The 22975-nt window shown below is 43.7% G+C and overlaps 1 protein-coding gene across 10 annotated transcripts in view; it reads left to right on the forward strand.

Moving 5' to 3' along the window:
- The window catches only part of LOC131691078 (metabotropic glutamate receptor 8), a 1433400-nt gene that overhangs the window by 1333685 nt on the left and 76740 nt on the right, over positions 1–22975 (forward strand). The gene's annotated exons all lie outside the window — the stretch shown is intronic.

Consider the following 22975-nt stretch of genomic DNA (forward strand, 5'->3'; position numbering starts at 1 on the left):
ACATTTAAGGGGTTATATCTTTTTTTTATTCATTTTGTTTATTTGATAGGCACAAATGCGTTAACTCGGCGGTGCCAAATTCTTTTGTTTTTACATTTTGGATATCTTAAAACTAGGAGGTTATAATGTTGAAATATTTTTTTTATAAAAGTGAAAAATTGTACAACTATTTTAAGACTAGATATAAGATTCTATATACCAAAGAGGGGGCAAAAGATTTTGTGCATGAAAAATTTTAAAACAAGGAATACAATAGTAATAGTTTTTTACGAAATATTTTACAGTTATCTTAAAACTAACAATATAGTTTGATACACGAAAGGGGGAACAAATATTAATGAGAAATTTCACAGATGTTTTAAAACTAGGGATACAATTCTCTTTACAAGATGGGGGACAGTAGTTTTAACAATGAGTAAAAATTACAACTATCTTAAAACTAGGAATACGGAATACAAATTTGATTTTTTTATCGGAGACTTATGCTTGGTCAAGATATTCAGAGGGGGGCGGGGCTTATTTCCAAAATCGGTGTAGAAGCAGTTGTATCAAGGACAGGGGAGAGAAGGCGTAGATGGTGACCGGGAGAGAAGAGCAAAACTTGCAACTTTCGGGCAAACGGGAGATCAGCGAAACAAATTAGCGCCTCAGTCTAGTAGGTCGGATTGGCGGATGGTATTCTTCGGACCCGGGGGGGGGGGGGTCATTCAAATGTCATCGGACCTTGCTTCAGTTTCCGTAGTGGTAAGGGCGATGACGGTTACATAGTGGCAGTCTGGAGCTCATCGGTTCCACAAGGCAGGAAGAAACTTCTAAAAACGAGAAATAAAAGAGAGGGGCTAAATTGTGATATTTATCATTTTTATGAAAGTATAAATAAGGGAAATATAGGGGAAAACACGATTTGCCAGCATATCACGGACTGGGACTGAGACCTGGTATCCAAATACCCTGTGCATACCCAGACTCGATGTCGTGATAGCCCTCGTCACAAGCGCACTGACTACTTTCCGCAAGCCCAATACGCCGTAAATGCGCATCCAAGGTGTAGTGATTGGACATAAGTCGGGACATTACACGAATAAAATCCCGACCCACATCCATCCCCCTGAACCAAGGCTTCGTTGATACCTTTGGGATAATCGAGTGTAGCCATCGTCCAAGTTCACCATTGCTCCACGAGGTTTGCCAACTGTTGAGTGTCCTCTGACGACAAATACTAAAAAATTCGTTGAAGCAGATTGGTCTTTCGTATATTTCACCATTTAATGCGCCCACCTTTTCTAATGAGTCGGCCTTTTCATTGCCCGGGATAGAGCAATGAGAGGGGTAATCTGATAAGATTTTTCATACTCTGTTGCGTTTCGGCTTCGCCTCATCAGAAACCGACACTAACTTATTGTCGGAATAGATTAGCGCCGGCTTGACGCAAATCCCTTAAAACTAAAACACACTTTGTGTTTCAATCGAACGACTGATCAAACGTGATGTCCCGTTCGAGCAGAAGTTCTGTTTATGCCGATGAGACACAGCGAAGCCGAAACTTGTCTTGGCTTAGCAGGCCTATGCGAATGCACTATGCTATATTTCACCCTAAGAAGGAAATTTGGTAAAAACCAAAATTTCTCACTAGGGTGAACATTTGTTGGTAAAAACCAGTCTTTGTACAGGAGGGCACAAATCCTTAATCGACAAATCCAAACGACTGATCAAACGTGATGTCCCGTTCGAGCAGAAGTTCTGTTTATGCCGATGAGACACAGTGAAGCCTAAACTTGTCTTGGCTTAGCAGGCCTATGTGATTGAAACACAAACTGTGTTTTAGTTTTAAGGGATTTGCGTCAAGCCGGCGCTAATCTATTCCGACAATAAGTTAGTGTCGGCTTCTGATGAGGCGAAGCCGAAACGCAACAGAGTATGAAATAAGGATTTGTGCCCTCCTGTACAAAGACTGGTTTTTACCAACAAATTTTCACCCTAGTGAGAAATTTTGGTTTTTACCAAATTTCCTTCTTAGAGTGAAATATAGCATAGTAAGATTTTTCAGATAACGTACACAAGGACTCCCGTATCTTCCCCAGAAAATATGGGAATTGCTTTTTAAGCTTCACCGCACGAAGTGCCTCGATAGAGCTGAGGCTGTCCGAAATGATGAAGTAGTGATCTGTGGGCAGAATGTCGATGATCCCAAGGGTGTATTGAATTGCAGCTAACTCTGCGACGTAAACTGAAGCGGGATCATTGAGCTTGAATGAAGCGGTGATAGTATTGTCGAAGATACCGAAGCCAGTGGACCCATCGAGATTTGATCAGTCAGCGTAAAATATTTTGTCACTGTCGACTTCTCGGAATTTATTATAAAATATATTGGGGATCACTTGCGGGCGTATATGGTCCGGGATTCCACGAATCTCTTCCTTCATGGATTTTCGAAGAATACAGTAGAATCAGAAGTATCTAGGAAACGGACACAGTTGGGAGTATAGGAAGAAGGATTAATGCTCTATGCCATGTAGTCGAAGTACAAGGACATAAATCGGGTTTGAGAATTAAGCTCGACGAGCCTCTCGAAATTTTCAATCACCAACGGGTTCAGAATGTCGCATCGGATGAGCAATCGATATGAGAGTTCCCAAAATCGATTTTTTAGCGGAAGAACGCCCGCCAGCATTTCGAGACTCATCGTGTGGGTCGAGTGAATACAACCCAAGGCAATGCGCAAGCAACGATACTGGATTCCCTCCAGTTTGATGAAGTGTATATTCGCATCGGAGCGGAAACAGAAACACCCGTACTCTATCACCGACAATATCGTTGTTTGGTATAACCTGATCAGGTCTCCTGGGTGGGCACCCCACCATGTTCCAGTTATTGTCCGGAGAAAATTTATCCTTTGTTGGCTTTTCTGTTTCAGATACCTAATGTGACATCCCCAGGTACCTTTAGAGTCGAACCAGACCCAGAGATATTTAAATGTGAAGAACTGATTGATCGTAACACCCATTAATAGAAGCTGGAATTGCGCCAACTCACGCTCCCTAGAAACAACAACCAACTCAGTTTTCTCCGTGGAGAACTCGATACCCAGCTAAAGAGCCCAAGCAGACAAATTGTTCAAGGTATCTTGTAATGGTCCTTGCAAGTCGGCTGCTTTGTGCCCTGTAACAGAGACCACACCGTCGTCTGCAAGTTGCTTTAGCGTGCATGAATTGGCAAGACAATCGTCAATGCCATTCCCGTAAAAATTGTAGAGTAGGGAACTTAGACATGAGCCCTGGAGAAGACCCAGCTAAATCGCGATGTTGTTAAATCGCCATGCGAAAGGTACATGTGCTTTTCAGACAACAGGTTTCGCAAAAAGTTTTTATAAATTGGTGAAAGACCATGCTGGTGCAGCTTCTCTGACAGAATTTTGATAGAAACTGAGTCAAAAACCCCCTTGATATCCAAGAAGACTGATGCCATCTGCTCTTTGTTAGCATAGGCGATTTGGATTTCTGTAGAAAGCAACGCAAGGCAATCGTTCGTCCCTTTGCCTTTGCGGAAGCTAAATTGTGTGTCCGACAGTGAGCCATTTGCTTCAACCCAATTGTCGAGGCGAAACAAGAACATTTTCTCGAACAACTTCCGAATACAGGGCACTATTGCAATCGGTCGATACGAGCTGTGGTCGGAGCCTGGTTTTTCTGGTTTTTGGATGGCCTCCAGTCATGAGGGACAATATTACCTGTAGATAGTAAGTGTTGATAATATATTAAAATAAATGGTCTTAAATTATACTCCTACATAGTATGCGGGAAACAAACAAAAAAAATCATTTCGAGCGAAAATATTGTGCAAAAAAAATATATATCAAATAGTTTGGTTTCAAATAAGTGTGTACTCAAAAAATAACTACTGTAGTACTAGTAATAAATTCTTTCCGTTAACAGAATGTGTGAGTGAAACAAAAGCAAAAGCATTACACTTTCACGGATGCTTGCATAATTCTAGTACTTCTCAAACAGAAAAGGATCGAAAAAAAAAACTCGAGCGACGCTTGAGGGAATTGTTGGAGGAAAAATAGAACTGGATCAGTTTTTGAGAAGACGTAGATGAAAGCAGTTCAGTGCTTAAGTGTGCTGAAAGATATATATAAAAAAATGGAGAAATCCGACAATGGTGCAGTCGGTGATGCCAAAAACGCTCCCATCAGAAAGTAAGTAACGAATATTGACAAATTATTCGCGGACTGTTCACAAATAACGAGTGTAAGCAATTATTTAAAAACGCAAAATCAAAAGAAAAAACAAAATGGCGGTCAGTATTCGCCAATTAAAAAAATGGCGCGGAAATTGAGGAAGGTGATGTTTTGCATTGTAATTATAAATTCGAGAGCATATTTGAACAATTTCAAATAGTATATGAGATACCGATGGATTTACTAAAAAAAAGATTTTGTTTTGTAAATGTCGAATTCAGTTGCGAATCAATTTCAAGATGGCGTTGATTAGATTGGTAACAAAAAAAAAAGAAAGAAAAATAACCTCCAAAAAGGTATGACAACGTTCGAAGATAAAAGCCGTAGTGATCTAGTTGAATCTAATAGTAAAATCCAACTCTCGAGCGCGTTGGTACGTTCCGCAGTGAACGTTCTCCCCAGTTGGGTGGAAAAAAAGAAATATATATATAGTCTTCCGGTTCGGTCCACGAACTGAATCCATCTCTCGATCGAGTTGGTGCGTTCCGTAGTGATCGTTTGACCCGGTTGGGTCTAATATTAAAATCCAACTCTCGATTGGGTTGGTGCGTTCCGTAAAGATCGTCCGCCCCGGTTGGGGCCTAAAAAAAGCATGTCTTCTGGTTTGGTTCACGAACTTAATCCATCCCTCGAACGGGTTGGTGCGTTCCGTAGTGAGCGCGTGACCCGGTCGGGTCTAATAGTAAAATCCAACCCTCGATCGCGTTGGTGCGTTCCGCAGTGAAAGTTCGCCCCGGTTGGGGTTCAAAAATATATAGTGTCCTCCGACTCGGTTCACGAATTGAATCCATCCCTAGATCGGCTTTGTGCGTTCCGTAGTGGCCATGTGCTCTGGTTGGGTATAATAATAACATCTAACCCTCGATTGGGTTGGAGCGTTCCGTAGTGAATGTCCGCCCGGTTGGGGTCTTAGAAACAAAATAATTCTCAAACCTCGAGCAGGTTGATATTATCCGTAAAGAAAGTATTTCCCTGATAAGTTCACCAACTAAATGCTATCCTCGATTGAATTAGACCGTTCCGTAGTAAACGTTGGACCCGGTAGAGTCCTAATATAAATTTCATGCTTCGAGAGCGTGGATCCGTTCCGTAGTAAATAAATGAGTCTAGTGGTAAAAAAGGTGGTATGTGTAAATGGTCCAGGTATCATCAATTTTACAGTAGCTCTGTTACAATAAAATTTGATAAACTCGATCGAATTATAATTTAATCCTGAATGAGAAGCTTTCATAATAATTAATTAGATCTATAAATCAATATATACGTATAGTGGATGTTAGTGAAATAATATACATAAATGATAATAACACAATGTTAATGTAAATTGTATGAATTCTTTGCACAGGAAGGTAACCAGAGCTACGGTCAAAGATGCAACAGAGTTAGCGAAGGAACTTGAGGAGGAAAAGAAGCTGAATTCTACCTTGCGATCGAAACTTAAAAAAATGCGTTCTGACAAGAAACAACTATACTAAGCATTCGTTAGCAGATGGTAGTTTTGTTCGATTACATTCCACTATGCACGAAGACAATTCGCCTTGTGAGCAAAACTCCGTTTTAATGACGTCTGTGAGTAATCTATCCTTCGCATCGCTTCAAGTACCGGAATGTAAACCAAGCGACGGTGAAGAAGACATAGATCGCAAAACGTATGCGCAATGGAGGGGTTTGCTGGAGTCATCTATGCAGCTCGCAGGAGTATCTGATGAAATCACAAGGATGAACATCTTCAAAATAAAAACAGGATTAAAACTAATGGATATTCTTGAAGGAACCACGTCAAATCCCAATTCACCAGATGTGCGCACAGCACCATACTCAAACGCGATTTATCGACTCGACTCATTTTTTGGCTCACGAGATTATTCGTTCATGCAACGCCAAAAACTCCGAACACTCACTCAAAAAGCAGGAGATGCCGATTCCAAATATGTTAAACGAGTAATAGCAGTAGCAAAGCTATGCGATTTTAACGAAACTCTCTTGGTAGAGCAAGTAGCTGACTCAGTCCAGGCCCATGCTTCAAACCGCAAGGTTCGTGAAGTTGCCAGGAAATTTCTGCGCAAAGGAGGAGAGCTCGGAGAGTTGCTAGACAAAGTTCGAGCTTTTGTGATGGATGAAATGAATGAAGAAATGTATGTAAAAAACCATCAGTAGGTTCCACTGCAGGTAGCAGCTGTTGCTGCTGATATACCTCGAAAGGAGTCTTTCTACAACAATCGGTATAGCAACCAGAGATTCCCACGTAACGACCAACAACGAGGTAACTGGAGAGGTGGTACTAAAGGAAGAGGATTTGTTCGTCGTGGTAACGTAGGAGGGAGCATCTCCCAGCAATATAGATGCTGGAGGTATTTAAGTAATCGGCACAATGCTACGGAATGTTGGTGTATCCAGCAGACTTGCCATAATTGTCAACGGATGGGACATGTAGCACGAGCTTGTCGGCGTGTGCCGCCACCGAATCCAGAAAAGAGCCGGATCAGTAACGACGACAACGAAGCTGCTTCTACATCGAAGAAGATCGCTCTCGTGAAGCACAACGAGGATGACTCAGTCAACGATGGCGTAAGTTCACCGTCTTCGACATAATTATATTTGACTTACTATTACGTATTAAGGCGATTTTTGCAACGAAGTCGTGTCGGTTTTGTTTGTAGCTGCGATCTATTGCATTAAAAAATGCATTTACTGTCAATAAATATACAATAAATTCGTAAATGACATGTTCTCAATGATCGAAATAATATTATCGCCTATTTCAATTTCCAAACACATTTATCCCTGCCCCAAACGAGAAAATCTAAAAGAGAGTTCAATCAGCTGGAATGCTCACTTGAACAAGGAGCCGAACCTGATGTGTGCTCTTCTGAAAGTAAGAAACACAAAATTGATAAGAGTACCATACTGATGGAATTAGATACATGCATTTCAAGTGTGAATGAGTCATTTGGTTACAATGCAAATGGAGTGATTGTTGGCAAAATTGCAGGGACTAACGTCAGCTTTCTAATTGACTCGGGTGCAGAGGTAAACACAATAGGAAACGACACATTCCAAATGCTATTAAAAGATGAAGAATCCAGATCTGGGTTGCTATGTATCAGTTATGGCACGGACAAACCACTAAAGGCTTACGCATCTTCCGGTCAGATTGATGTTGTTGCAACATTTGTGGCAGAGCTGACCCTTAGTGATGATCGGCCTTGTTACTTGGAAAAATTTTATGTAATTAACAAAGCACGCGCACTGTTGAGTAGAGATACTGCTATTGGATACAGTGTTCTACAACTGGGTTTCGATGTCCCGATCCGAATGGAACAGCAAGTGAACTTTCCGGGAGAAATTAATTCTCTGAATGTATCTGAAGAATTTCCGAAGTTCAATGTACCACCGGTAATTCTTAGATACGATGACACTATGCCACCATCGAGAAAGATCTTTACAAATATTCCCCCGGCTTTTAAAGCCGAGGCGAGCCGAATTACCGAGTTATTGGCGTCAGGAATCATTGAACATGTCACGAGTTCGTTGGACAAATCGTATTGTTCATCACTTTTGGTAGTACCGAAGGGTAAAAATGACATTAGATTAGTGGTGGATCTCAGAGGTCCAAACCAAGCGATCATCCGAACACCCTTCAAGATACCGACCTTGGAATCTATTCTATCCGATCTACCAGATTCCAAGTGGTTTTACTTGACGAGCGCCTTCTTCCATGTAGTTTCGGATCAAAGTTCGCGTCACCTGACAATTTTTTTTTTGCGGGAGATGCAATGTATAGATTCCAAAGGCTTCCGTTTGGTCTGACAAATGCCCTGAATATATTCCAGGAAATTATGGTATTCGGAAGAACTAAAAAAGAACACGACGAAAACTTAGAGGCAGTCATGCGAAAGCTAGCCGAGCATAACGTCTACATAAACAATGAGAAGTGTGTTTTTGGGCAACAGTCAGTGAAGTTCATTGGATTCCAATTAGGCCACGATGGACTCAAGATTGAAGACGAAAAACTGAGCGCCATTACCCTCAAGAAACTTGTTAAATAAATTCAACAAGCGCCTTTTTGCAGTGTCAGGCAGATTCTTCAGCAAGTTGAATTTGATTTTGTCTAACCCTGGGGCGTTATTGTTGCTTGACAAGAGAGCTAGTGAGAACTCCACCATCGAAAACGGTGTTTCGTTCGCGGTATCGTGAGGAGACGCGGCGCGGTACGTTTTCTGTACCGGGACAGAGTCTGGACAGATCTTCTTGGCGATAGCGAATACAGCTCTGAGCACTCTTTGTCCTACCACGGGATGGGAAATCGTCCTTGGGTATTCGCGCTGGGTACTGGTTTAGTCTGAGCTTGATTCGCGCTGTCGAGAATCAAGCCAGCTAAAAATTGTACTCTTCCTCCGGAGCAAACTCTTGAGCGGATTCGATTTTAACGGATATCGCGGTCGCGTAACTCTTCCAATCAATGTTCCGTGTGATAGGTCATACGAGACATTTATTGTTTCCGATGGTCTTGAACCCTTAGCAATTGAAATTACGACAGGCAAATGATTGCTACCGTGGGGATCAGGGATCACCTTCCACATGCAATCTAACTGTAGCGATGTCGAGTTTAGCGATAAATCCAACGCGCTTGCGCGTGCTGGTGGTGTAGGAATCCGCGTCATTTCTCTCGTGTTGAAGATGGTCATGTTGAAATTGTCGCAAAGATCTTGGATTCATGTTGATCTATTATCATCATAAAGACAGCCCCATACCGTACCGTGCGAGTTAGTCTCCCAGGACTAGCCGCGGTGCTGATAAGGATTCCGTGATATTACAAAACGTTCGGTGCCGTACCGAGGCTCCAGGAGGAATGTAGATGGAAGCAATACAAAGGTTTACCTTCGATTATAACTTGACAAGCGACAATTTTAATGCCTCGTGTCGAAGGGAGGTTAATTCGGTTGAAAGAATAGCACTTTTAATCCCCAAAAGTACTCCTCCATAAGGGTTTTCTCGATCCAGACGGATTATATTAAAGTCGTGGAAGTTAATTTTTATATCGGAAGTTAACCAAGTTTCACATAATGCGAAAGCATCTCATTTTAAACTGTTTAGTAAAAATTTGAAAGAATCGATTTTCGGGAGGATACTTTTGCAATTCCACTGTAGGATAGTGATCGAATCAGTGACCTCGTTTGATGACTTAGCCATCGAAGGATACGATCGCTGCAAGAAGGGGTTGTTTAGCAGTCAACTGTTTCAAAAATGTTTGCACCATAGGGAGAAAATGTATCAGAATGCTTTTAAGAGGATCAGTAACATTGAAAGCTGTGAAAATTAAGCCCACTATGTCAGAAAAATTTAATTAGTCCGTTACTGACCTGAGTATCTGTTTGAAAAAAGGGGAGCAAATTGCTTCGGCTTTAGTGCATCACTTCCGTTGGATTTATTGATTGTAGTTGGCGCACTCTGAGGGGACGACACCTTGGCACCCTTACGAGGCAATCTAGGGGAGGCTAGATTTCTCCTCTTCCTGGATTCCCCTGGGTTAACCAAAAATGTTCCCTTATGTGGGTCGTCAGATTCTTGCTCAACGCCAGCCAAAAGAGTAAAGAAATTTTCGGAAGGGACAGATGGCGAAGCATTCTTAATAATTTCTGCATGATAGCGCTTCGAGCGTTCCTTAAGGGAGCGCTTAATTTTATCCCCGCGCTGTTTGTACGCGGGGCATGATTTAAGATCATGCGGAAGGCCCCCGCAGTAAATACACTTTTCAGTTTCTCTACCAAAAGCGTCATCCTCATGCTTTCTCTCGCATTTGCCGCACCTTTGCTTATTGCCACAATAGGTGGCTGTGTGGCCTGGCTGCAATTGCTGCAGTTCATTACCCGCGGTACAAACAGGTAGACGAACCTTATCCAGGAGGACATAGTTGGGGAGGGAAGACCCTGAGAAAGTCACCCGAAGCGAGTCTGACAATGAATAAGTTGTCTTATTATTCTCAGTTTTTGCTGAATACAATTGCTTGCATTCCAGAATCTTCACATGTTAAAGTGAGGGGTCCTTAACCGTTATGTATCCGACGCGGTACCCGGGTACCTTTTTAGGTTTCAATTAGTGAAATTCCTATGTTTTATCCATAGCTGGAAATTGAAACTTTGTGATATCTTAGAACTTCACTAAGTCAAGCTTTTGGGTTAATAATATTGTTGATATAGTAAGGGGGGGGGGGGAGATAGGAGGGGCTCCTGATTTTTTTTTACTTCGTAACAGGCCGACGTGGGTACCCGGGTACCCACAAAACTGAAATGCAAATAACTAATGTAATTTCCAACCGATTTTGATGATTTTGGGTGTTTTGGATTCAGGAACTCATCCGCTTTTGGACTTGGTAAAAATGAATCGGGTTACTTCATTCGGTTCCCGGGAATCCGGATTTCCGGAAGCAGGTTCCAGTACTGGGATACTATTTGTGAACTTCAATGGAATACTAGCAATATGAGTATCAAAATTCTTGGAATTGCATCAGTAGGCTGTATCTCGTGATTTTGGAACCTTTTGGTGATTTGACCCCGGAACGGACATTCCGGAGCAGGTTCCCGTGGGGCCGTGAGTGGCCATTCCATTCCAATTCCATTTTTTAAATTGCCATAGGGTCCCGTAACAATAAATAACTGACTTCCGAGACAATTTGAAGAGTTTTGATACTCATATTTCTAGGACATTCTTAAAATTTACAAATCATACCCTAGTACAGGAAGATTACCACGGAAAATCCGGATTACCAAGCACAAGATCCATTCATTCAGTTCAATTTAACAAATCAAAAAGTGGACGAATTCCTTAATCCAAAAAATCTAAAAGTGTCCAAATCGGATAAAGGAAGCCATAGTTATGAGCATTTCAGTTTGTGGGTACCCGGGTACCCACGTTGGCATGTTAGAGGTGTTTTTTTGTTGGATACATAACAGTAAAAGCAACCAATTTCGTACTTCAACACGTCTTCGCACTTCAAACCCGGTTCGGCGAGAACCCCATCGATCTCCACTGTCATACAAGGTACATACGCCTTAAATTGCTTTGTAAAACGCTCGCTGTGAGCAATCTGGTTTGCGTGGTTTAGGTCATTCACTAATATGCGTATCTTATTAGCTCTAACACGTGTTATCTGAGCTACGGCCGGGTAGTTAGCAGTCAGCTCCCGTGAGATCTCTAAAATATTAAGCGATTTCGTGATGGGCGGGAAATAGACCACCCAGGGTCCATTTGAACTGGGTGGGTATGTTTTAATGCGAGGAGGACTGGGGGAATCAGGGGAAGGAGTAATTTCGGGTTTATCCGATAAATCCATGGGAATATCATTCCCATTCAATGTTGCTTCGCCCTCAGCCATTTAGCCAGGATAGCACGTGGTGTAAACGAGAAATGAAATTTATATTCAGGGGGAATGGAAGAAGTAGAGTCCGATCGGGGAAAGGGAAATGAAAGAAAAAAAATAAATAGCGGCGTGTCCGGCTATTCTTGTATTCACTTCACCAGCCTGGGCACCAGCGAACAAAGACTGCCTCAAACAATGGTTGACCTTCACTGACAATAATTCTTATTCACTTTATGCACGGTTCCAGAAAACGAACTGCTTCGATCGAGAGCTCGGAGAGTTATCCCGAGCAAATACTCATGGGTTCAAACACCAAATAGCCCCTTGAAAAGACCTTAAACATGGTCCGTGCCAAAATTCACAACCATCAAGACACCATAAAATGGTCTCCGTAAACCATAAATATACCAACATATGGCATTTTATATGGGTTCAACCGGACCATGATGATGGTGTTTTCATGGGTTGAACCCATTTCAAACACCCATGTCAAACCCCATGAGAATGGGGGTATTATGGGCTTTTCGTTTGCTCGGGATGGTTACATCTACTTGGGTTTCAAAGAAATAGGGTGAATTCGCAATTTTTTATTTCATCGTTGTTATTGTTTTGCCTTTCTCATTTAAAGAAGGCCACCCGAGCAAACGAAAAGCCCATAATACCCCTATGGTCATGGGGCTTGACATGGGTGTTTGAAATGGGTTCAAACCATGAAAACACCATCACCATGGTCCGGTAGATCCCATATAAAATACCATATGTTGGTGTATTTATGGGTTAATGAGACCATTTTATGGTGTTTTGATGGTTGTGAATTTTGTCACGGACCATGCTTAAGGTCTTTTCATGGGGCTATGTGGTGTTTGAACCCATGAGTATTTGCTCAGGTACCCATGGCAAATTCGCATGGGCTAAATTTTACAACCATCAAAACACCATGAAATGGTCTCCAAAACCTATGAATGCCCCATAATATGGTTTTTAAATGGGATCTTCCGGACCATGGTGATGGTGTTTTCATGGGTTGAATCTATTCCAAACACTATCAAAACACAATACAATGGGGGTGAATTTGGACCATGACATTGTGGTCTTTTGTGGTCGTTTCATTTGCTCGGGTGTGCAATCACTCTGAAAATCCACCTTTTTACCGAAGCCCGGAGGGCCGAGTGTCATATACCATTCGATTCAGTTCGTCGAGATGTATGTGCGTATATGCGTGTCATTTAACACAATTTTCTCAGAGATGGCCGAACAGATTTACACAAACTTAATTTCAAATGAAAGGCATAACGCTCCCATAAGCTGCTATTGCTATGCTATTTTAGTTAGGTTTTAGGATTCGTTTTGGTGGCCCTGAAAAGGGCCGGTGGTGGGGTGTGGGTGTCATCCGGCGACGACTTATTTCGAGCGGGCATACTTGATAACGGCATTGGTACCTTCCCATACGACATGTTTGGCTAGCTCATCCGGCAACTTCAAACGAACGGCAGTCTGTACTTCACGCCAAACGAGAGGCCTCGTTCGCCATGCACTCTAAGATATCATTCACGAAGCTGTTCATGATGCTCATCACCTTCGATTAAACTCCGGTGTCCGGATGGACACACCTTGTAAAAGTAGACAGCGTTATTTTCACCTCTTTTCACGATGTTCGTCTGCGCTTTGCCTTACCGCTAGCTTTCGGTGTCATAGTGACGATGACGGCTTGACACTGCTGCTGCTACATGCGAACTGAAACTAATGAAAAAATTGTCTGTACTTATCCTTTTATACTCGACCGTAGCGAAACGAAAGTCCGTCCTTTTTATGTTTATCGCGTTTCGTTCTTTCGTTGACCCGCCCCTTTAGTGGACGATGTACAATAAACCGATTACATAATAGAAAGCGCTTTGCGAATGGCATTGGTGAAGGAGAAAGAAAAGAGGTCCTTCGCATTCAAAATTGCATTTCTGGTCGAATCTATGAAAAATCCGCCCTTATCAGGGCGACTTTTTTCGTCATATCAAGAATTACTTTGATGTTCTCCGCTAGTCTAAATGAACTTATAGCTGGAGTGTGAAAAAGTTTCTCATACATGTACCCTGCCCCCCCTTGCTTGTAATTTTTCAATTTATAATGCGATGTCCAAAAAACCCTAATTTTTGATTGAATGACAATTTTTATTGGCAACTTAATTTAACCCACGCTCCACCACTGGTTACAGAGCAAAAGTTCACTCACAGATTTGGTGCTGTGATTGCTTTTATTGCATGCATGCAATCGCCGACTTCAAGCTCATCTTAAATATGTGAAATCAGTCGTAAAGCTTTTCCTCAATACTTTTCGATGGGAGTTATTCACATGTTACTGTTGAACGATACAAAGTTTATAAGTAGTTTGCTGGAACAAAATACTCCCGCGCTTTCCATGAAAACACACATACACATCTTCCCACCTGAGAACACTTTTCAAGGAATTTCTGCTAAAATTCTTACTAAAATATGATTGGTTGGTGCTGAAAAGGATCGTTTGTTGTTTTATTCTGGGGGATACACCGAATTTAGTTCCCAGTGGATGCGGCGAGCCAGTTGGATGTCTGTCGGCATGATGATCGCTCGCTTGGTGTGGATAGCGCACAGATTGGTATTCTCGAACAACCAGGTAGGCCTGGCCGGCTTCATGGAGGGCCATTACGGCTGAGCTCTGGAAGCGTCGATTGGTTTAGAAATCTTACGCAATCTCATGAACCAGACGCTGGAAGAACAGCTAGTAGATTAGTGGATTAGTAGCTTCTGAGAGTGATGAATTACACGCAGGGCGACGACAGTTCCTGGTCGGTAACGATAGAGCAGTAGCTGTGATTTGATTGGTTGTCCGAATGCAGCTTGTCAGTGGGCGATACACGTACGTGTGTTCCGTTCTGTGGCTTACACACGTCTGGCTTTGAGAAAAGTTGTGAAACACATATTTATAGGTTCTAGCACTTATGTTGATTTGTATTAAAAGTAGTTTTTGAACTATTTAAACAAGTTTTAATAGCAAACAAGGTATCAGTGGCAAGCGTTGAACGTTTTCCTTTCGATTTATGAAACAAGATTAGCAATTTGTTTAGTAGGAGGAAAGTTATTAAGGTTCAAAGTGTACGTAACGCTTCCGTTTTGAAAATATTGAAATGACACCCGGTATAGTAAGTCCTACGTCAAAAACATTTTTAAAAAAATCAAGTTAGTGGCTATTTATTATGTACATTTGAGTACTAAATTAAATGGCGAAATACAATTTCGTATACAAGGACTCGTTCTACGTTATGAACTTTATTAGCAGAGAAAAGTCAAATAAATGCTCGAAAACAGTTTTTACGGTCGTTATCACATAGCCGTCAGCTTTGGAGGTTTAAGATTTTCGAGGAATTTTGCAACCAAATATATCTGATCAAAAAATTTTGGTGAATAATCCTCCCAGATGGATGCATTGATTTTTCAAATAAATTTAGTTTCGAAAAACTTGGTGTCTTCAGTACATGATTGCTTCATAAATTTAGGGTATCGAGATATATTAGGCTTTTTGCGGAACCTTCAAAATAAGTTATTCTGTTATTAATGTATATTATTAATAAAATAAAAATTTTATCAACAATAAAACAGTGTTTCAAAAATCACTCCAATCAGCATGCGTTGAGTTTGACAAATCTTTAAAATCCATGATTTCATCACTTATGTTTTTTTGGCTCCTGAGGAGTAAAAACCTCCAAGGAGTGAAAACAGGTTACTAGATTATAATTGCAGCATACAGTTTAAAAGCCCGATGTTGAGCTTAATTTAGATTTTTGATTTTCAATTTATCAAGCAGAAAAGCAAAACAGAACCTTTGTACAGTTCGTGGCGAAACCTTCTTTTTCGATAGACCTCGCAGGTTAGCATTCAATGGTTAGCTTATACGGCTATTACAGTAATAAATAGTACACCTGTTTTGCATCCTTCCAGACATTTTGAGCTTTTGGATTTCATCATCAAATATTTTTTCACTGGATTTGAGATATGTTTCCCTGTAACTGTTGTTATAATCATGTATTTATTAGAGAAAAGTAAATTGAAAACACAGGACTTGCTTCAATATATACGTGCTGCTGTGATAATTTAGAAATTAAACGTAGGGGAGCCCGGGGTTAGTTGGCGGTTAGCGTAAGTTGGCGGAATCCCTTTTTCTCTGTTTCTATTAGACATATAGCGCTGCCTCTTCTTGTTTATCTCAAGTTATGTGAAACCCGATATCTAATGTGGTTTTGTTGTAAAACGATTTGTTTGGTGGAAATTGTGGGTTATATTGTGTTTTCGAGCATACCAAGTAAATTTTCTAAATTTTAAATACTTTGCGTTATTGAGGGTAATTTGCAATCTATTTCCCGAATGATTATATTTTGCGATAGCGCGTGAAAAGAGCTTTCAGTATCCGTATAGATATTACATCTATCCACAAACAAAAGTTATTTTTTAAATGGTTTTTTATAAAATATGCGGTTGGGGTAAGTTGGCGATGCCGCTCGCGGGGCAAGTTGGCGGTAATATTTATGGTGCAAAAATAGTCATCAAAAATGTTTATTTCTGGAATTCACACCAAAGTAAGGAAATTTCTTTCTTGTGTATCTCGTCAATGCAGGAAACATTTACTTCGGCCAATCGCCTGAAGAATTTCGAAAATTTGCTTTTGAATATGAATTACGCCTCAAAGTATTGGGTATTGAGAATGAAATATAATAGCAAATGTCGGTTAATATACAGTTTTCTTGAAAAGACATTCAGCACGTTCCAAAAAGACCCATGTAGTATTTGATTCTCCATTTGATTGCTTATTTTTTGGCGTATCTATACATACCGCCAAATTACCTCGGGGCCGGGGTAAGTTGGCGGGTTTTCCGCGTCACATATTTTTGTCTCTAAAAATCGAGACAATGCATCAAACTTTTTAATAAAATTTTGAGATGTTGCCAACAGTCTGCCCTTCCATGCCACGTGTTCTATTTTGCGAAATCTTCCTACATCAAAGCGGTAAAAAATGAAAACCGAAAGCACCGCCAACTAGCCCCGGTCTCCCCTACAAATCTTGAAGAACTCTTAGCAAAGTTTGAAATAAAATTCGGTCTATAAGCGGCGATTGAACAAGAATCACAAACCGGAGTGAACAGGAGTAGCCAAAACAAAGAGTGAAAACCTAAGAGCCAAAACCTACTCTGATTGCTTTGATTTTTTCACTCACTCCTAGAAACGTGCATAACAATGAGTGGATTCCACTGATCCTTTGGAAACAGGCTCCTTGGAGTGAAATGTGTGGTTTATTTGAAACACTGCAATAAAATAAAAATTTTGTTCATGTGTCTGAAGTTTACAGTAATATTAACCCTCCGGCACTCGCGTATTTTGTGCAACACCTTCCGAAAATCTAGTATAATCTTCTTTCAGTACCAGCGTCTGCTCATTCGGGGAGCCATTCGCGCGAGGGCTGGAGGGTTAAGAAAACTGAATCTAAGAATAATTTCGTAAATATCGTTGTATATCTCGATATGCTACATACATAGAGCTTTCATATCTTCAATAAAAATGTTTTAAATGCAATTCCAAACAACTTAGCTAAACACCCCAAGTCTCTTACTAATTTTTGAAGAGTTGATTTTCCATGATTACTTCTAGGAGGATTCATCACTATAATGATTATATCAGAAGATGTTTTCTATGTTGGGGAACTTGTTGCTAAACTTTCACTTGAATACTTTACTTACCAATCAGTCTAAGCCCACGTTGTCCTTTGTATCAAGAAGTCGTCTCCAGTTCACTCTTTTTTTACAATGGAGAAGACCTTTACGTCCTAGCCCAGTACACGTGCTATTGGTAGGTGTCCAAGCTACCGCACGGGGTGTACTGTTGGCGTGTCGGGCTCGAATGGTGACGCTGCCATTAATACCGACTAAACTTCATTGGGCTCCGCCATCGTTCCTCCCACGAATTACCTCTCGGTATTACTTCTGGGGGGATGGCTGTACTTAATATACTCATTCACTCTCACTCACGCGTTCATACGTCCTGTATGAGGCTTACTTGGGTGCTCTCTCTATCGCACCTTGATTCACTCTCAAACACTCCTTATGAGGCTGACTTTTGTGCTCACCTTTTTCGTTCCTTGCGAGCCTGACTTATGTGCTCACCTTACTCATTCCTTGCTAGGCTTACTTTTGTACTCGCCTCACCCATACCATGTGAGGCTGACTTGGGTGCTCACCCTATCACCTGATTCACTCTCGATCGTGCCACTCTATTATACCTCTGTCACTCCCCTGGCATCCCATGTGGGACATTTTTCTTAGGCACAACTTCTGACATACCATGCGAGGCTGACTTGTGTGCTCACCTTTTTCATTCCTTGCTAGGCTTACTTTTGTGCTAGCCTCTACCATACCATGTGAGACTGACTTTTGTGCTCACCCTTAACATGCCGTGTGAGACTGACTTGGATGCTCACCCTTTCACTCCTCTGCCACGCCATGAGGCATCGATAGCTAAGTCCTAACATACTACGCTACGACCCTCCCGTCTTGGCATGAGGCAGTCCACTTATACGCCTATACACTCACTCTTCTGTCTTGCTTCGGGATGGCTGGGTTTACCCCTTACGCGGTTGCCAGTCGCTGCGCCAAACCTGCCTCAGCATGAACAGACCATTCACTCCCTTTTTTGCGCTTGGCCTTTTTCGCTCCAGCTAACCAATCACTAGTTAGCCGTGCCCGTCGTCTGTTGCTCGGTTCGCCAGATTACCTGTAGCCTACTGGCAATCTGGATGGTAGCAGCCGAGACTACGTTCCACTTCTCCACCGATTGACACATCCGCTGAATAAGGGTATCAGAGGTTGTGTCCCAGCCACAGACGTCAAGCATTGCTCTTCTTTCGACGTCGAACCGAGGACATACGAACAGTATGTGTTTGTCAGTTTCGTCTACACCTGGGCAGTCCGGGCAGGCTGAGACCTCCGCGTGCCCGAACCTGTGAAGGTACTGTCGGAAACAGCCATGGCCTGACAGGAATTGTGTCAGGTGGAAGTGAACTTTGCCATGGGGTCTTCCCACCCAGCTCGATATGCTAGGTATCAGCCGGTGGGTCCACCTACCTTTCGAGTAGTTGTCCCACTCACGCTGCCATCTGGCGACCGAGGTCACCCCGGTGCGCTCGCGGGCTCCTCTATTACCACGTAGCTCGAAACACAACTCATCTTCCCGAATGACCAGCCCGACTGGCATCATGCTCGCTATCACGCAGGATGCTTCGTGTGATACCGTGCGGTAGGCAGACATCACTCTGAGATATATCACGCGGTAGGTGCTCTCCAGTTTCTGTAGGTAACTGGTTACCCTCAGTGCTCTTGACCATGACGGGCCGCCGTACCTGAGGATAGATACGGCAACGCCTGCCAATAACCTACGTCTACTGGCGCACGCCTTTGAGCTGTTGGACATCGCTGCCGAAGGTCAGCTTGTCGTCTATAATGACTCCGAGAGACTTCAGACTTCGCTGTGAAGTGATCGCGACTTCTCCCACATGAATAACTGCATATTGTGCCGACTTGCGAGCTCCAGGCCTCTCGCGCTCATCCATTCCTCGACTGTGTTGATCGCGTGTTCTGCGGTTAGTTCTACCTCAGGGATTGACTCCCAGTAGACCTCCAAGATTACGTCGTCAGCGAATCCAACGATCTTGACCCCAGGAGGGAACTTCAGTCTCAGAACCCCGTCATACATGAGGTTCCATAGCACCGGGCCCAGGATCGAGCCCTGTGGGACTCCGGCGGTAATCGGAACCCTTTTCTGACCGGCATCGGTCTCGTATAGCAGTACGCGGTTCTGGAAGTAACTTTCCAGGATCCGGTACAGACCCACCGGTAGGCTAAGCCGGTTTAACGAGAGCGCGATGGCATCCCAGCTTACGCTGTTGAATGCGTTCTTCACGTCAAGTGTCACTAACGCACAGTATCGAATGCCTCGCCTTTTCCGTTGGATCGCTATCTCGGCAGTATTTATCACTGAGTTGAGAGCGTCCACTGTGAACTTACCCTTCCGAAAGCCAAACTGGTTGCTTGACAGGCCGTCCGTATCTTCCGCGTACGGGGTTAGCCTGTTGAGGATAATCCTCTCAAGTAGTTTGCCAGTCGTGTCGATCAGACAGATTGGTCTGTACGCCGATGGGTCGCCTGGCGGTTTCCTGGGCTTCGGAAACAGCACCAATTTCTGCCTTTTCCATCTATCGGGGAAACGGCACTCGTCAAGGCACCTCTGCATAGCTAGCCTGAACATGTTCGGGTTCGCTATGATCGTTCCCTTAGAGCGCTGTTTGGAACTCCATCCGGCCCTGGAGCTTTGTTCATTGCTAGGGATTTAGCCACTGCGAGTAGTTCTTCATTCGTCACCGGAGCCACCGTTTTGGCCGTGCACGCACTGCCTCGTAGTGCAGGTGGCCAGAGGCTTGTGTCTCGAGACGGGAAGAATACTTCGATAATCGTCGCCAACCGGTCCGGAGACCGTTCTGGGGGTGAAGTGCCCCCTTTGGTCTTGGCCATCACAATCCTGCAGGCGTCACCCCACGGATTCGCGTTGGCACTCTCACACAGGTTGTCGAAACACGCTCTCTTGCTGCTTTTAATGGCCTTGTTAAGGGCCAATTTCGCAGCTCGAAACACTTCACGGCGGTTCTCTCTTGCATCCTCGGTGCGAGCTCTTTGCATCCTACGTCTAGCTCTGAGGCAGGCTGATCGTAGAGCTGCAATCTCGGCACTCCACCAGTATACCGGGCATCTGCCGTTTCTTGGCAGGGTTTTTCTCGGCATAGTGGCGTCGCACGCGCGTGATAGAACAGCTACCAGCTCATCCCCGCTTAGACTGTCGGTGTTGGCCTCCAGTCCCAGGGCCGCGGTGAAAGCTTCGCTGTCGAAGTGATTGGACTTCCACTCGCGTACCTGACAGGGAACTCCCGCCCTCGGATGCTGCACACCATAGTTGATCCTAAAGCGAATTGCTAAGTGATCGCTATGGGTGTAGCCTTCGTCTACCCTCCATTCCATGCCTGGAACTAGACTCGGGCTGGCAAATGTTACGTCAATCCACGCCTCCACCCCGTTTCTACGGAAGGTACTAGCGGAGCCATTATTAGCTAACACAGTATCGAGTTTCGCAAGCGCCTCCATTAGCGCTTGACCCCTGCAGTTGACCATTGCCAGCGGCTTTATAAGTCCTCAACCTCCGATCTCCTAATAGATCTGGTGGCGTTCATGTCGCTGATGAGGAGCTGCACAGTCTGCCGCGGTGTTCAAATGCACGTAAAATGCATCTTTCTCGTTCTCGGGTCTCACTTTATAAGGGCAGTGCACGTTGGCGATGCTGTAGTTCTATAAATGGCCTTTGATACACACCCACATCCTTTCGCTGATCATCAGCTACTTGATTACGCATTGGCGCATCTTGCCCAGTACTACAAAGCTGATTCCCAACTCGATTGTTGTGTCGTCGCTCTAGCAGAATATATCTGCTCGATGCTCGCTTTTCCATACATTCTGTCCCGCCAAGTAAAGTTCCTACAATGCAAGGGCTTTGAAGTTGCGAGTTTTCAGCTCATCGCGTAGGATTCGTTCGAACCTAGGGATGCAAAGTGGCTTGTAGTTCGATGTGCCAAGTTTCCAAGTGTAGTCCTTTTTCCGTTACGTGGCACTATGGTCCCAAAGCTGTATTTAGGAAGACAAAACTGTTTGCGCCACAACCGTTGGTTTTAGATATATAGTATCTTCGGCAAACTTTGTTAGTACTTTCTTGCCGTTTTTTTAATATTAGTTGAATTAGGGTGGTCCTTGTGGTTAGGGTGTTCAAAGTATCAACTTCTTAGATATGTAAAATTCAGCTACATAGTGTTCTACAATCAGGCACGGAACAGGCAGAACTCGGTTTTCCGGACCAAAAAGCGCCAGCAGGAAGACCGAGATGGAGCAGCTGTACCGCGCTAAAGACACACGGAAATTCTACGAGAAGTTGAACCGCTCGCGCAGGGGCCACGTACCATAGGCCGACATGTGCAGAGATACAAACGGGAATCTTCTCACGGACCAGTGTGAGGTGATCCAGAGGTGGCGGCAGCACTACGAAGAACACCTGAACGGCGATGCAGCAGACGACGAGGATGGCACGGTAACGCACCTGGGAGCACGCGCGGAAGACATTACACTACCGGCTCCGGATCTCCAAGAAATCCAGGAGGAGATTAGCCGGCTCAAACATAATAAAGCCGCTGGGGTTGACCAAATACCAAGCGAGCTACTAAAACACGGTGGCGAGCCACTGGCTAAAGCGCTGCACTGGGTGATTACCAAGATTTGGGAGGAGGAGATTTTACCGGAGGAGTGGATGGAAGGTGTCGTGTGTCCTATCTACAAAAAGGGCGACAAGCTGGATTGCTGAAATTACCGAGCAATCACCCTGCTGAACGTCGCCTACAAGGTACTCTCCCAAATACTATGCCGTCGACTATCACCAATTGCAAGAGAGTTCGTGGGGCAGTACCAGGCGGGTTTCATGAGCGAACGATCTACCATGGACCAGGTGTTCGCTCTTCGTCAAGTACTGCAGAAATGCCGCGAGTACAATGTGCCCACACATCATTTGTTCATCGACTTCAAAGCCGCATACGACACTATCGATCGAGATCAGCTATGGCAGATTATGCACGAGTACGGTTTCCCGGACAAACTGACGCGATTAGTGAAGGCGACGATGGATCGGGTGATGTGCGTAGTACGTGTCTCAGGGACGCTCTCGAGTCCCTTCGAATCACGCAGAGGGTTACGGCAAGGTGATGGTCTCTCGTGTCTGTTATTCAACATCGCGCTGGAAGGTGTAATAAGAAGAGCAGGGATCGACACGAGTGGTACGATTTTCACAAAGTCCGTTCAGCTACTTGGCTTCGCCGATGACGTTGATATTATTGCACGAAACTTTGAGAAGATGGAGGAAGCCTACATCAGATTGAAAAGAGAAGCCAAGCGCGTCGGACTTGCCATCAACACGTCGAAGACAAAGTACATGATAGGAAGAGGTTCACGAGAAGAGAATGAGAACCGCCCGCTTCGAGTTTGCATCGGTGGCGACGAAATCGAGGTGGTTGAAGAGTTCGTGTACTTGGGCTCACTGGTGACCGCCGACAATGATACCAGCAGAGAGATTCGTAGACGCATCGTGGCAGGAAATCGTGCTTACTTTGGCCTCCGCAAGACACTTCGGTCGAACAGAGTTCGCCGTCGTACGAAGTTGACCATCTACAAGACGCTGATTAGACCGGTAGTTCTCTACGGGCACGAGACCTGGACCATGCTC

Source organism: Topomyia yanbarensis, chromosome 3, assembly GCF_030247195.1.
Source record: "Topomyia yanbarensis strain Yona2022 chromosome 3, ASM3024719v1, whole genome shotgun sequence".
NCBI lineage: Eukaryota > Metazoa > Arthropoda > Insecta > Diptera > Culicidae > Topomyia > Topomyia yanbarensis.